General features: G+C 36.6%; 1 long non-coding RNA gene across 1 annotated transcript; it reads right to left on the reverse strand.

The window, feature by feature from the left end:
• Positions 1-648: 648 nt before the first annotated feature.
• Positions 649-12,938, reverse strand: LOC114361167 (uncharacterized). The gene is made up of 2 exons (XR_003656573.1): positions 12,317-12,938; positions 649-1,167 (listed from the first exon to the last, which is right to left on the reverse strand). It is a non-coding gene; the product is annotated as an uncharacterized LOC114361167 (long non-coding RNA).
• Positions 12,939-16,055: the final 3,117 nt, after the last annotated feature.

Below are 16,055 nucleotides of genomic sequence, written 5' to 3' on the forward strand. Positions count from 1 at the left end.
GAAAATATTTGCACGAGCTCAATACAATTCAGTCTTACAGGCAACACTGAATTAATTACATTTTATTTCAACAAACTATAGTTATTATTATAAATTTATTAATCCAATCTTATAAGAAAAACGTGCAATTTGGAAAATAATTACAAAGAAACATGAGTATGGAATAGGAAAACCATTTTCATTCGTTGTTCGTTCATCCCGGTTTTTGAAACAGGGACGCGCGCGATAAAGTTTTTCTGTGACAGACAAAACTCCACGCGGGCGAAGCCGCGGGCGGAAAGCTAGTATTAAATAATAAAGGTTATAAAATTTTCACGATCATCTGGGCCACGCTTTGTCTCTTTCTTTCCTAGGCAAAGTGAACGAGACTGAACATGTTTCAAATGAATTAAAATCTATTTAAAAGCAGAAGCCTTGCTTATTTACATACAAAGCGGAAGTTTAAATGGTAACTCGGATATGTTGAAGTTACGTATACACGGGGTGAAAAACTAAAACTAAGTCAGTTCCTATATACGGAAAATTTTTGACGGTTCCTCAATAATTTACAGCGGTGAAGAACACTACAAAAAACCCATTGCCTCTTTTGACTTGTCTTTAAGTCTTAACCTAGGCGCCATTTTACTGATACCGTTTCAGGGCATAGACAATATGGGATCGTACACTATTCACAAATCTTATAATTCCTCGAGAGCAAAAAAAAATTGACACTGGCTGAATGCGCAAACTGCACGAAGCCATAATAAAAAAAAAACAAATAAAAACGACGATTTTAAATTAAGAATGAATCCAGCACATTTTAATTCATTGCTACATTCTATTTTTATTTAAATTCAAATCTTTGAAAATAGAACCCAGAAGTGACGTCAAAAGGCGGGTATTTCTTATAAAAAACAGGTTGGCAGTTTAAAAAAGTATCGCAATTGACTGTGGTGTACGATCCCCTATTTATCAGTAAAACTGGCAATGCTTACATTTAAATAATTTATATAAAAAACAAATGCATGAAGGATATGTGCATTACACAGATGTGTTGTCAGTCGTATATCTTAAGATCTAGTGAGTATTTTACGTTGATCTATGGGAGGATGGAATGGATGATAAGCTGATGAGGTCATGAGCATCTGTTGGAGACGTGTTCAGAAGTTGAAGCTTGATGCAGTCCACCTGGAAAAAAAGAAAAAGGATGTAAGTCAAGAGTAAATAACAACGCAGTAAAGGACACTACAAAAATCTAGTAGGTGGTTTTGGGTTTGGTTGGGTAGTAGTATAATCACAAAGATTTTATTTTTAAGTTGCTGACTGGTGGAACCCTAAGTGGAGCATGATACCGCGGTAATGTATTCTTTTGTGTTTCGATGGTGTCTCGATTCGCTGATACTTGAAGGGCTACTAAATATTTGGTACCTACTTCTTTTTTTTTTTATTAGAAACTACAATCTGCAGACTCAAGGTCCGCACATTTTGTAGTTAATTTTTTTTTAAGTTTACGTATTTATGTTAAACAAAGTTAAGTCGATATACTTTTTTATCAGTAACTTTTATCAGGCACTGTTATTAATGAAATGAAATTTATGTTCCCATTAGCACTTCTTTCATATTCACAAATAACTTTTACTAGCCGAACCAATATCGCAAATGTATTCACTCCAATTTACGTCGAATAAATTTATCTTGCAGATACCGTGAAGGGTCCCGAGTGGTTAAATAATACGATGTAAAATAATACTCGGTCTAAACTTGACTGGTTTTTCAATGGCCAATATCTTGTAGAGGCGCACATGCCGTCAGGTGGTCACTTGGTAACATATTTCTTTTTATTTATACTCCTTTTAACATGCTCTAGTTAAAACAGAATCTACTTTTGTGGCGAAAATTTTATAATGATTATAAAATTGCTTTTGGCCAGACTCGTGTCGGGTCTTAATCGTTCCTTTTTTGTATAATTGCATGCGTGATGAGACGCCTGTAACTTAGTAGATAATGCGCTAAAGGTGTATCGCTTTGTCACTTGGCGTTTACACGCTTTTGACTGGAATATAAAGTGAGTATCAAGTCTGAATCTACACTCTAAGGTAGATTAAAGTCTATTTAGCCAATCAAAGATTGAAACGCCTTAAGGCTCTTAAAACTGTTTCATGATTCTTGCCGTCTTACACTAAATCTTGTTCGAATACGTCTAAAAAGTCTTGTGTTTCAAAAATGCATCAATATTGTCACCCATAAAGAACAAAAACGTCGGGGTCCCTTTGATTCGAAAATGAGCTTTAAAACCCGCAAAAAAGCGACCACACCACATAGTCATAGACCACCGCTCAATGGGAATAATTACTCAGTACAAGGTCGCAGTTTTAACTTTTTGCGAAGGCAAACAAATTTTTTAGTGAATCGTAATGTTTGCAAAAAACACGGTTTTGTTTTCGATATTTTTTCATTGCGCAAGATGGTTCTTACTGCATTGTTGAGGCGGTATTTTGCTGAAATGGCTTTGAATTTTTATAAAAGCGAGCTTTAATGGTTAAATTGTTGAACGCCTAAATGTAAAGGCCTATTCTAAAATGCATAGTTATTTTTTATGGCAAGATGGATTGATAAAGTTGTAATGTGTGATAAATTGAATACATTCGAGAAATTCTGTCAAATTATTATTTCTTTTAAAAAAGATCATTATGGCCACCGCGGATGATGTTTAAAACATTTAATTTTAATTTACCGCAGGTGGTTACGTGGCCGATTTATTTTATCGCCTTCCAATGTTTCACCGTCATTTTTATGGTGTAAGTACTTAATGTATTCTTGTTTATTATAAGAAAACTTTGCACTTGTGTTGTTTGTCACTTTGGAATGAAATATAGGAACATTCTATTCAATATTTCTTATTGTATTTCTCTTTGTTATTTTGGTTAAAAGTTATAATCTACAAACACATTTTCAATTTAGTTGGGCACTAAAGTTACATATTAAATCAGTTATTTTATTAGTGGAATTTCTAATACTATTTTTATCCTGTCAACCTTCCCTAGTTTTAATTTATGACTCTCTGTTAGTTATTTCAATGCAGCACGCAAAAATAGATCGACCGAGTAACATTATAGAGTCTAGATTATGCTTGAAACTTGNGCGTAAAGGCCTATTCTAAAATGCATAATTATTTTTTATGGCAAGATGGATTGATAAAGTTGTAATGTGTGATAAATTGAATACATTCGAGAAATTCTGTCAAATTATTATTTCTTTTAAAAAAGATCATTATGGCCACCGCTGATGATGTTTAAAACATTTAATTTTAATTTACCGCAGGTGGTTACATGGCCGATTTATTTTATCGCCTTCCAATGTTTCACCGTCGTTTTTATGGTGTAAGTAATGTATTCTTGTTTATTATACGAAAACTTTGCACTTGTGTTGTTTGTCACTTTGGAATGAAATATCGGAACATTCTACTGCATTTTTGAAATAAACTTCAGTCTCTTTGTTATTTTGTTTAATTGTTTCAAATATTTATAATTGGACAATAATAGCATCTGTCTCTACATAGGTATGGTCCTTTAATTCATGTTAAATCAGTTTTTTATTTTCTGAATTTCCAATAGTATGTATTTATATCCTGTCAACCTTCTTTAGTTTTAATTTATGACTCTTTGTTAGTTATTTCAATACAGCACGCAAAAATAGATCGACCCAGTAACATTATAGAGTTTAGATTATGCTTGAAACTTGTTACACGCTAATAGGTGTTACAGGTGTATTTCAGTCTCTAATAGGCATATCGGTGACGTCACATCCGACGAACAAAGGACTCGTCTCGTCCAGACGTCCAATTACAATATTGAGATAAACCTGCTAATTATAATAGAAGCGTACACTGTATCTCGAATGTCCTAAAGGCAAAAAACTAGCCAATATTTACCGCCGTGCCATTTGCCCCATGCACCGGCTGAGTGGACATCCTTGGCCGCGCAGCCTGCGAGCACCTGTCATCGTACAATAAACCTGGCGACACATTGCCTTAATAATCCCTCAAATTAAACGCTAGCTCTACCATCCACCTATTTTTTTATCATTAAATTTCTCAGCGTCCGCACATACGAGTTTGACGCCGGCCGGTAACAGATGGCGCTACCAACCATTCTATTTTCGTAACCCAAACCTTTTTTAATTTTAAACTTATCTAGTTATTTGCATTTTAATTTATTCAACTAATTTAATAAAGATTCACAAAATCTTCACAATAACCTGATTTCATCGTCATCTCATATTGCTCGGATCGTCAACTAGAACACTTTGTACCAGGGCGACATAAGGCGCGCAGAGATTTTACTTTGTAGCAAGCCTTCTAAAAGTTTATGGAGACTTGGTAATGCCGGTGTAGGTGTTATGAAAGGACCTGCAATATCCCCGATGTGTCTTACCGGCAATCCAGTCTGTGTTTTATTAATTTATATTTAATGGTATTATGTTAATATTTCAGTAATATAGCAAATAAATTGTATTTTATATGGACTCTACATAGATCTACTACAGGGATGATTAGCTTGAGTTAAGTATCTAATCCGCCATAAATATCGATGCAGCCAGTAATAGAAGTCTGAAGACGAAAAGATAGGTAAGATACACGGAAGTTAATAAATAATGTCTTCCTTTATTGTAAGATCAAGAAAAGCAAGTTATCTTCAGCTTATTACGGGGAGTCGAGGTACCAGGCGCGCAGAGCTCAAGAGAGGCGACTTGTGACGTACCTAGTTCGATGTTGTTGTAGAGGTACGCGGAGGCCGAGTGTTGGCGTTATGTCTCGGTGTGGGTGAGCGCGTGTAGTCGCGTCACAATCGCAACCACTGACGACATTTTGACGCATTTTCTTTCAATCTCCAATGTTTTCATTCATTTATTATTGCCAACAAATAATAAATATTTCGAAATTAAAATTAGAATGCAAATTCGAATAAATGCCAAAAATATTTAAAACTGGAATGTTGATTATGGTGATTCCCAATTTGAAAGAGTTTTTATCGCAACTCGCAGAGGCCCTGACGCGTCGAGGCAAGTGGCGTAAAGCGACTTTTTTCTAATTCGTAAGGTTGACGCTCTCGTGTTCACACGGGGGCACGCCTCACACGCTCGTGATCGTTGCCTCTAAGAACTGCCTATGCGGAAACACAACTTTGCTATTAACACGCGTTCCTTTGCTTTGAGATACTGCCACTTAGTACGTACATACCGTGTATGTAAGTGTTCGGATAGGAAATTTTCTCCACACCGCGAAGCGTTTCAATACACATTTCTAAACGCGAGCATGCGCTGTATGCATGTGGCTCGTTTGTATACAATTTTCTACACGTGAAAGCTGCCGATGTTGTGTTTTCAGATTCGTTCGTGAGCCGTTTCTCTGTTTCGGGTACCAGGACAGCAAGAGTCGCGAGGAGGTTTCCGAGCGCGCACGTGTTTTAGCAACGAGTGTTTTTTGTTTGTGTGCGTTATGGTGTTATCTAACACGCTTTATCTTTGTTTATCGGTGAAAACGTAACGACGACAGAGTTGATACGAGAAATACGGGTACGATAACACGAGTTCGCTAAACTGGTTGGGTTATTTTAAAATTCTTCGGGTAATAAACTTGGGATGTAATTATTTGTTGGTTAAATAAGTCATAGATTTAATGGAGTTTTTAGACGCGATGCGGCGTGTTTGTATGATAGGGTGGATGCACTGAGAGTTGATTGTACTCTGCCGGCTTATCATCTCCTGGTACACTGGCGCTGGCTGCAGTGGTGTCAATGACTTGATGGATGACGAATCTAAGCACGTGTCTGGATCAAATCAGAGTTCTTGATATGATTTTTTTGCTGTAATTTAGAATAACTAGAAAAAAATACTATACGGCTGCCCATAACTTAATTACTCTACGATTTTATCATGCTGAAATAAAAATGCGATCGTTTTTAGCGGAGCCGTCACTTGCGTATTTCAGGCTTAGTATAAAAATACTTCGATTGTAAAGCACCTGCCTAATTTATCGGTATCTCCATAAGGCTTAATGTGAACTGGAAAAAATACACTAGAGGCCATGCAAATTGCTCATTCTTTGCTTATATTTTAGTGTCAAGTGCGAGTCTGAAGGGCGTGTTCGAAGCCAGACGTAGAGCTATGTATTTCAACGCATTGTAGCACATTGTTAAATTATTTACTGTTTAAATGTGTACATATTCCATTTTTAAATAAATATTACCACTAGAACGATTGTTACAATGCTTAAAAACAAAAGAAGGAAACATAAAAAACAAAAACAAATGACAAATATTAGCATTCTATTCTAATTTCAAAAAGATTCCCTAAGTAAACGTACCTAAATGATAGAAAGGGGGAAGTCATGTTTTATGCACACAAAGAGCATCCATGTGTGCGCTGTTGTGCGCATGTGTACACAACACAGTGACAATGACACAAGTGTGCGTTTGTGTTTGCGGAAAATCAAGTGAAACCGCTGTCATTTTATGTAACGATTCAATTAGTTTTTAAGGAAAATTTGCTTCTTTTTGAATTGATTAGTTGGTTTTTCATACTTAGATGCGATTAGACAAGGTTTTTTGTCTTAAGTGCGACTGTTGTCTTTCAGATGGTGGAAAAATACACGTTTAAACAGTTTCACTACTTTTCATGTTTTTAAGTATAGTTTTTGAAATTTACGAAGGCGAGTAAGCTTTACATGTGTGGTGACTCGCTACTGTTCGTTTTTCAAAGGTTTGATAGACATTACACTACCGTTATGTGCATGTACACGTACACACAAGTAGCTCACTCGCCTTCGTGAGTTGCAAGAACTATAAGTTTTAGAAGTCGTAAAAATTGTTATTGCATGAAATAAGAGGAAGTTATTTCAATACTTGCCTTTTGGCAAAGTCAACTAGATTGTAATGAGCTGTAAAAATGAATACTGTACCTCTAGTAGGAAAAACTTTCGAGTTCGTTTCGTTGCGTATTCAAAGTGTCATCGAAAAATTTTGTATGAAAAATTAAACAGCGCCCCCTATATTATAGCCGCCCTAGGGGGCGCTGTTTAATTTTTCATACAAAATTTTNTTAGCTTCTTTTTGAATTGATTAGTTGGTTTTTCATACTTAGATGCGATTAGACAAGGTTTTTTGTCTTAGGTGCGACTGTTTGTCTTTAAGATGGTGGAAAAATACACATTTTAACAGTTTCACTAGTTTTCATGTTTTTAAAGTAGGTTTCAAGTTGCAGGAGTTGTTATTTAGTGTATTTATTTAAGAGGAAGTAATTTCAATACTTTTTTTATTTTCTTTATTAGGAAAACATACAGCTTATAGCAAAGTTAACTAAATATTAACGCTGAAAAAAGCTGTAAAAATGATTACAGGTTCATTCACACCGATAAAGGAGTCTACGCTTGCTTGTTGCACTTTATTTACTTCTTAAAACGNACACCGATAAAGGAGTCTACTCTTGCTTGTTGCACTTTATTTACTTCTTAAAACGGAAGTTTTTAATCCGCCAAGTTGCTAGTTCGTTCTAGTGCGATCGCGAATATACCAGATTCCAATCGAGGCGGATATTACGGCAGAGGTTATATAATCTATGATGTAACTACACTTGGACACCGCAAGGCTGCACCGTGCGTCAACCGCTGACCTACTAAATGCAACCTTTTTGCGATCTAGCCTCTTTGGTAACTGGCTGCATGAGACCTAACCTCGTTAGATTTTTAAAGTTTTTTTGTTCAATTATGGCTGCGCGGTGTGCATATACAGCCAGTGTCAAGTGTTTATTATTAAAAATTGCGTTCTATTTTTAAATTGATTTACGAGTGCAACCTTATTGGCTATTCAGTGGGAGTTTGTTAGATTGACAGCCAGTTACATATTTATTGATGAAATATTTTTTAAATAAACTAGCTGTTGTGAATAAGCCGTGTGGTGACGGCAGAGTAGAATACATTTGTCACCAACCCCTACTCTTCCCGCGGGTGTCGTAAGAGGCGACTTAGGGACTACACATCAAACAGAGAATGGGCAGCAGCGCTCTCTGAAAAACATCAATCTTTTAAACTGCGATCTCCAACCCGCCTGCCTAGCGTGGAGATTATGGCAAAACCCTCCACTATAGTGGAGGAGGCTCATAGTCCAGCAGTGGACTGTAAAGGGCTGTTGATGATGATGAAACTAGCTGTTGCACCGGTCTATAGCAAATCAAAATTATGTTGATAGTTTGTTTTTTAAAGAACGCAAAGCATTCGATAGTTCAGTTTTTAAAAGTTAAGTAAATTTTATAAATGCTAACATTAAGTACCTACATAATTGATGAAATCTTAATATTGAATGAAACGGGCATCATTAATTTATGTTTATTAAATTGTTTGTTTAATAATTTTCAATGCAATGCAAATGTATGAATTTACTTTGGCATAATAACTGTTTGCGTTGTATGAAAGATATTTCATATTAAAATACACTTTTAACCGTAAAATGTCAAAGTTGACCCACAAGGATAGTTTTAGCTTATTTATTTTCGTTTTCATCATTATTCGTTCGTTCGTTCGTTTCAGCCGAAAGACGGATGCTAGCGGCGCAGGATCGATCTTCGTGGAAATCCAGGCCTTTGTCCAGCATCATTATTGTTACATTGTTATCTGAATTCGTAGATTTTATTATTAGGTGATAACATGATGTTAACTCTACAATTTAGTAATAAACTGTTTCGTTAAAATTTTGCGAGGTGAGTGACTCAGTGTATAAAAATTTGATTGCATGTTTGAGTGTTGAAAAGTTGACACATTTTTTTCTTGTATCTGTTCTAGTTCCATAGTTAAATACAAATCGAGATCGGTATCGAACTATAGATCTATTGTGTTACAATTTGGCTCTCAGTCCTGCATTTAATATAAAACCATCTTTTGGAATTTTGCTTCGTTTTAAAAGTCTGAGTAGCAATATTGTACATCATTAAGTCTCAGTCAGTGAAGAGATTCAAGAATTATTGCAATAAGTCAAACTCTACCTAAGTAGATCCAGTGTTAACTTACATACGGTGTTGATTCAATGAGTCAACGTCATATCTCAAATTTATTCTGATTTCCTCAAATAATTTTTATACAAATTTCGCAGAAAACTTCTTAATAATCTCAATTCTCCACTAATACTGCAACAGGCAGGCTATGAACCCACCTGAGTCGTTTTCATCCATTTTGTTATAGCATATTTCCCATCGAATCATCGTTGCCAGTTTTTTCGGCATCGTAAAGCTATAAAATAGGCGACACACGTTTATCAACGTGTTCATATAGAATATTTGTGTTCAAACAAAATAAAACCAGTTCCTTAGTTTGTTGACTCCTTTAAATATTTCCATCGTCGGAACTCTATTAGGTTTTGAATTTGGAATGGCATACCGATGTTTTGGATCGGCCATTTTTGATTTAAAAACAATTTTGGGTGAGTATCCTTTTAATTTTTAAAGAATATTTCCTGATGTTTTGATTTCAGATTTTCTATTGGTACGCTATTATGTTTTTCGTAGATACTGTTTTGTTTTCAATATTAGATTTTCACGTTTTATTTGTTGTTGTTTATGATTTTCATGCTGAAGTTTTAGTAACGTAGTATCTCATTGTAAGCTAATCGTGTTCATTAAAACATAGTATTTATTGTTTTTTCAGGAAATGTTTTATGGAAAATTATTTAGATAAATAGAATAGTGTTCGGGATTGAATGCTTTTTGTTTAACTATTTTTTTTTGAAGTAATTTTTGATACGTTGTATTTGTTTGTATCTAAGTAAACAAAGGTCGTATTTATGTAGAGTCTAACTTTTACATAGTATCATGAGTTCATGACTGTTTACGTTTATAATATCGTTTCAAAATTCCTATAAACAATCATTAAGTGAACATCGAGAATAATTGCGACATGTGTTTTCAAAAACGACGAAAATAACGCGAAAACTACAAAATAGTTATTCAAATTCAAAGATAGGTGTTATTAATGTGTCGCGGTCGGATAATACGACGTCGGATCCGAATTATAAATATCCGTAATTTGGCACGTTCGTAAATAATGATTTTATTCTTGCATAAACAGCTGACCACCTGCTCGCCTATGCACTTAATTATTTAAACATAAAACTCGTAATTAGACCTACCAGCTGTCGGCCGGCCTTGTACTGCACCTTTGTAACGCGACAAGTAATACTTTGCATCGCAAAAAATTCACATTTTCTACTTCAATTCATTGCGTTTTTGTTACAAAAAATTAACGCAAGACAACTTGATCTCGAGCTCTTTGTTGACATTTTTAACGTGGACGATACTATTATTCCAATTTGCATAATATTGGTTAACTATTAATAGTTTTTACATTGCGATATCGCAGATAAGGGGTGGGACATACCTATGCAAAAGGCTCTCAATATTTAAGGCCTGGTGCGCACGGCCATTTGTAAAAAAGCGCATCTCAAAAAAGTTAATAGCCGATTTTTTTTTGCGAAAATACTAGTTTTGTTACACCTGCTTTAGTATTACGACTCGAGTTTTATGGCTGTTTTTAAATTATTCATAAATGTATTTAGAGAAATAGTTTTTTATTTATAATCAATTAGGTAAAATCGGCAACTCAGGAGGTTACCAACCGCTGAATTGGAGTTGAACGTTCGGATGCTGAAAAGTTTTCAGATTTCATTTTCGTATTCTAGCATGACGTGTTTTAGATTTTTTTATAAGACCACATAATGCATGAGTGGCTCCATAGCCACTTATCAAGATGAACATATCAAAAGCGCCATATAAGCTATTTTTATGGCTAGAGCTCCCTTAAAAAGAGTATAAAATTGCCGCAGAACGGCTCATGTTATCACAATGAAATTACGCCACATTAATTTACGGAATGGCCGTCGCCCATATTAAGTTACCAAAATAGCAGCGGATTTGAATTTACTGACAAAGGAAGAGTATAAACGTACGAAGCATACGAAAACGAGCAAAAAAATATGGCCGGCTAGGGAGGTATGACCTATGATGACGCAATGCCAAAAACAGGCCACTTGCAGGCAGGACCGGGGTCAAGGCGGTTCATCTTGAAACATTATGAGCTCACATGTGGCCAGTGATTCAGCTATTTATCGGTTTTCCGATTTAAAAACAAATGACAGATTTTTATCTGTTGTTTTTGTTTTGTAGAGTTCGAAATACAAATTGCTTAATGCTTTGTTTTTCAGGTGTCATTGTTCGGGACCTATTTTAAAAGATGTTCCAATTTCGAATGATAAAACATTTGAATTTGAAATAAAGACAACAATATAAATAAAGAAGTACAGAGTATCCATTTTCAAAAACTATGTACCCCAAAACCTCCATTATTTTCATATTTCATCAAAATACAAATGTTTTCCCCCCAAAATTGAACGCGATGTGCGTGTTACGAACATTTTTGATGTGGATGTCGCTGAGGAGCGGCGTGGATCGTGCCCGCGTCTATTTTGAACCCGATCGGGCGTTCGCCCGGTTGTTGAACTGGAATAATTCGGCAAACACAGACACATTACGCGCCTTAATCTTTATTATACGCCGCGCGGCCACTACAAAATATCCACTCGAACCCACCGCGTACATTTAACATTACACCCCAGATATGAATATGGAACCACAGTTTACAACCTTGCTTTTTAAAAGCTACCTTAACAGTCGCAAATTATATGGCACAATAATGATAATTAATTACACAAAAACCGATTATACACATAATACAGCCGAACGCACAAGTGTTTACGCGAAACCGAACACAAACACGCGAAGATCAAGCGCTGCTGTGTGCGGGCCGGCGCGCGCGTGTGCGTGCTCTTTCCCTGTGTGAGTACGTGGAAGCGCGCGATGAAATAAAATATGTCCGGTCAACGAACTCGCGGTCGGTGCCATAAAAATTGCGATACTGGCCGAAATTCCGGCGGAAAATCGTGTATCATAGATTGATCGTCGCAATGACGTTACATAATCTGTGCGAAAAAAAATCAACGTCAAGATCGAGTTCCAAAAAGGTGGAAATTCCACGCGGTCGTAATTTCGGCGGCCAAATATGGCGCCGCAGACTAGGAAGGATTACAGCTGTGCAACGAACTTTTAATATGCAGAGTGCAAGGCGCGTGTCCGCCGCGGGACAGCTGTCCGTTTTGCTCTTTGTCGACGGCATCACGAAAATCTAGACAACCTTATTCAAACACGAAACAAAAGGTTACAATGACATTTCATTCAGCAAACTTTGAAAAACTTCCGTCTCGATGTCTTTGTAGCTGAGAATAGAAAAAAAAATACTTACATTCAAAGTTATGACGCGTTCTGAAACTTTTTGCTTCGATTGTCAGGTTTGATGTATTTCCGGATAGCGCGCGGCGCGCCAGTCAGCTGTTTTCCATCTGATGACCTTGTGGGCACGTCCCCCTCAGTTTTATTCATAGTATTTACAGTCGCGATGAGTTTGTTATTGATGAGTGAAGTCGACTATCTCGCTCTAAGCCTCCTCTTCCTGCAGGACGAGGTTTCCTCGGGGCGGGTGCCGGTTGAGATTCTTCTCCTTCCACAGCACATTGTCTCATCGAAGATGGAAGTTAGTAGATTTCAGTGGGGTCTAGCCCGATCATGGTGGCGTTTCAGTACTGGCCGGTGGGATCGAGTACTTTGACGGCCATTCTAATAAGAATCTATAGGTTCAGTAATCAGTACAGACCAGTGGGATCCAGACTGCTGGGCATGTTAGTATTGGCCAGTGGGGTCGAGTGTGGTGACGTCCATGGTTGGTTTAATAAAGTCCAGTGGGGTCCAGGGTGAGAATATCCATGTCGATGCACAGTTATCACAAATGTTCGTAAGTGTAGCGCGACACGAGTGCACAGAGGTATGACCGCGCGGAGGCCGAGACTGGCAATGCGCCGAGCGGCGCGGGCGCACGTTTATATGATTGAAACGGGCTCTGGTGCTGCCGCCTGGTGGCGAGCGGGTGGAATGACAGTTTTCCGACCGCCAGGCAATAGATTGGCATCCGACGAGTTTTCCACGGGGAGGTATGGAAATTGCCTTTGGAATATTTCCCTATTAGTATGTTTTCTAACTCTATCATTTCGTATTCCGATGTGTATTGTAAAACCTACAGTCGATGGTATATCCAGGTACTACATAATCGCTTGTTTCTAAAAACTTTACGTCTGAAGAATAAAGTTCTAAATCACAAAGTTTGATAGATCTGCATATACTTGCGGTTGACTATATCCGTATTTAGTTGAGGATAATGATCTATCGTCAAATTTACGATGTTTTTGTTCTGTCATTGTGTTTAAAATGATGAGATCCTCTTGAAGACATTTATTGGTGTCTAAAGGATATTGGGTGACTATAACATTATGTAATTTTCTTACACGGGTTGAACTCACATTAAACTAAATACAATATGAATGGAAAACTTTTCAGAAGGTTATAGAAATAGAGTTTATAGAATAATGAATAATGAATAATGTTTTTCCATTAGTAACCCACAACGATAACAACATTGGCTTTTAATGGAAACACTTTAAAACCTTTTTTATTATTGATGACTAAATTCTCGCGACTTTTAGTTGATAGCCTACGCCAATTTCCTTTGATGTCTTGGGATCTTCGACAAGGCGAAGTTATTATTTCTATATCGCTGTGATGAGGCGAAATTATGTTGTTCGATTAATATATTGGATATGTAGATGCTTAATGTTGTCTCAATAATGATGTAAGCAGCTGCCACACTGAATTTAATACTCGCCATGAATGATGGTTGGGTTTTACTAATAAATGTGTAATATCTTGTAGTTATTATTAATAGCTCCGCCGCCTACTGTTACGTATCTCATCTGAATAAATGTATGCTATTTATTTCGTATTTTCAGTGTAATTAAAAACTTTTTGTGGCCGAACGGAATAACGTTTGTTTACACAGCGAATTTCAATTTATAAAGAGTTATTATAGTGTAGTGTACCTTTTATGATTGATAAATATATGTGATCCATCTATTTAGTTATTTACAAAATAAAGATGTATCACTCGGCGGTGCTAAATCTCTGAATCTCAAATCAAAATTTTGAGTTTACAAACACTCTACAGTGCAGTGGTATAATAATATCAAATGAATGCTGCTGATGGCCGCTGGGGCAGGAAAGTTCTTGAGTGGCAACCACGACCCGGAAGACGTAGCGTGGGCAGGCCTCCCACTAGGTGGACCGACGATCTGGTGAAGGTCGCGGAAGGTGACTTGTGAAGATGCGAGCGGCGCAGGATCGGTCTTCGTGGAAATTCTTGGTTTGATAACTAAGTATAGGTATAGCTTTATAAAATTGTGCCATTATCAATATTATCCAAAATAGTAGGTACTCGCTTAGGTATAACATGACTCTTATAGTAACGTAATACGTCTATAAGTAATACTTGATTCATCTCACTATTGTTTGTCCGTAAATCTATCTAACCTTTCCCTAAGTCAGGGGTTCCCCTGTCTATTTAAAAATATCGCTTTACTTCAATTCCAAAGCTAAAAAAAAAATATGCTTCAAACTCCTTCGTTATTCTTCTGATTAAATTAGTTACAGGTTCCAAGACAGTTCGTATCTACCGGGACAACTCAACCTTCATAATCTAGGCTTTCATTGGCAGCCAAGCTGTAGATCCTGGGTTATACAGGAGTGCAAGTACAAGAGGAGGGACTACCCCGATCGCCATTACGCTAAGCAGTTTTTTTTTGTTTATTTTTTAGCCAGAAATCAACTCTATCTCTAATATACTCTATGTACCTATAATATAAAAATGAATGTCGAAATGTGTTGGTAAGCGCATAACTCAAAAACGCCTAAACCAATTTTACCAATTCTTTTTTTTAATGTTCGTTGAAGTCCAAGGATGGTTTTTACGGCGAGAAAAAATCGAATAATTTCCGGGAAAACCCCGGTCGAAGCCGCGGGCGGAAAGCTACTTTTTAATAAAAAAATATACTTGTCCACAAAAATCACGTCGTGTCAAGTAACTCATTATGTTTACAGCTATCCTGTAAAATTAACAGTTCTGGTTACTGATAGCATGGTGCTTACTGTTATCAGGATTGCTATCTCGTGCACCATTACTGCACTTTTCATTTTTAAGCATTTCGTGATGCACAACGGAGGTAGATAGAGAGAGTTCGATTTGCAGAAAGGCTTTATTTTCATGTTTTTCAATGACTAGCTAGAGTATTATGAACTGAAACTTTTTGTATTGAAATCTTGTTGACGGAAATCATTCAACAATCAATTGAATTTTGCCCTTTTTACAGAAAAAAAATGCAAGTAAATAAGTTAAAAACTAGGTGGACCGACGATCTGGTAAAGTTGCGGGAAGAGCCTGGATGCGGGCAGCGCAGGACCGTTCAATGTGGAAAACCTTGGGGAGGCGTTTGTCCAGCAGTGGACGTCATTTGGCTGAAACGATTGTATCAGTAACTTATGATGATGAATTTTAATACTTACAAAAAAAGAAACAGTCATTATCGAAGTGAAAGATTTATCACAACTTTGTTTTTATTTGTTGGTATGATCATTTGATTATTGCGAAATAGTTCAAAATTATCTTAATTCGTTTGAGTCACGCCCACCCCGGTGACTGATCATTACGAAATAGTTCAAAATTATCACAATTTGGTAGAGTCACGCCAATCTTGGTAACTGAACCTACTACCACAGAATAATAATTACTACGTACAGAAGTTTTACTTCGCGAAGGTATTTGAAAAAAATTATGGTCAATGTCATTAACAATATGGTGTAATTTAGCCTGTCTCAAGAGTCAAGCACCATTTTGTTGACAAACGTCAGTGATCGGCACTGCGCCGAAGCTATAGCGACTTCGGTAAAATGATGTGACGTGAGGTGCCAAACTGTGAAAAATGGCGGAGGAAATGCATGATTATCATGAATAATATTAACTACTTATTTACCTCTCAGTGTCTTGAGGCAACTTAAAAAAGTACATTCTGTGTTTTTATTATTATTTAGGCAGTTAAATACTG

The sequence above is a fragment of the Ostrinia furnacalis genome, unplaced genomic scaffold (assembly GCF_004193835.3).
Source record: "Ostrinia furnacalis isolate ACB-3 unplaced genomic scaffold, ASM419383v2 OfSCF0353, whole genome shotgun sequence".
Lineage (NCBI taxonomy): Eukaryota > Metazoa > Arthropoda > Insecta > Lepidoptera > Crambidae > Ostrinia > Ostrinia furnacalis.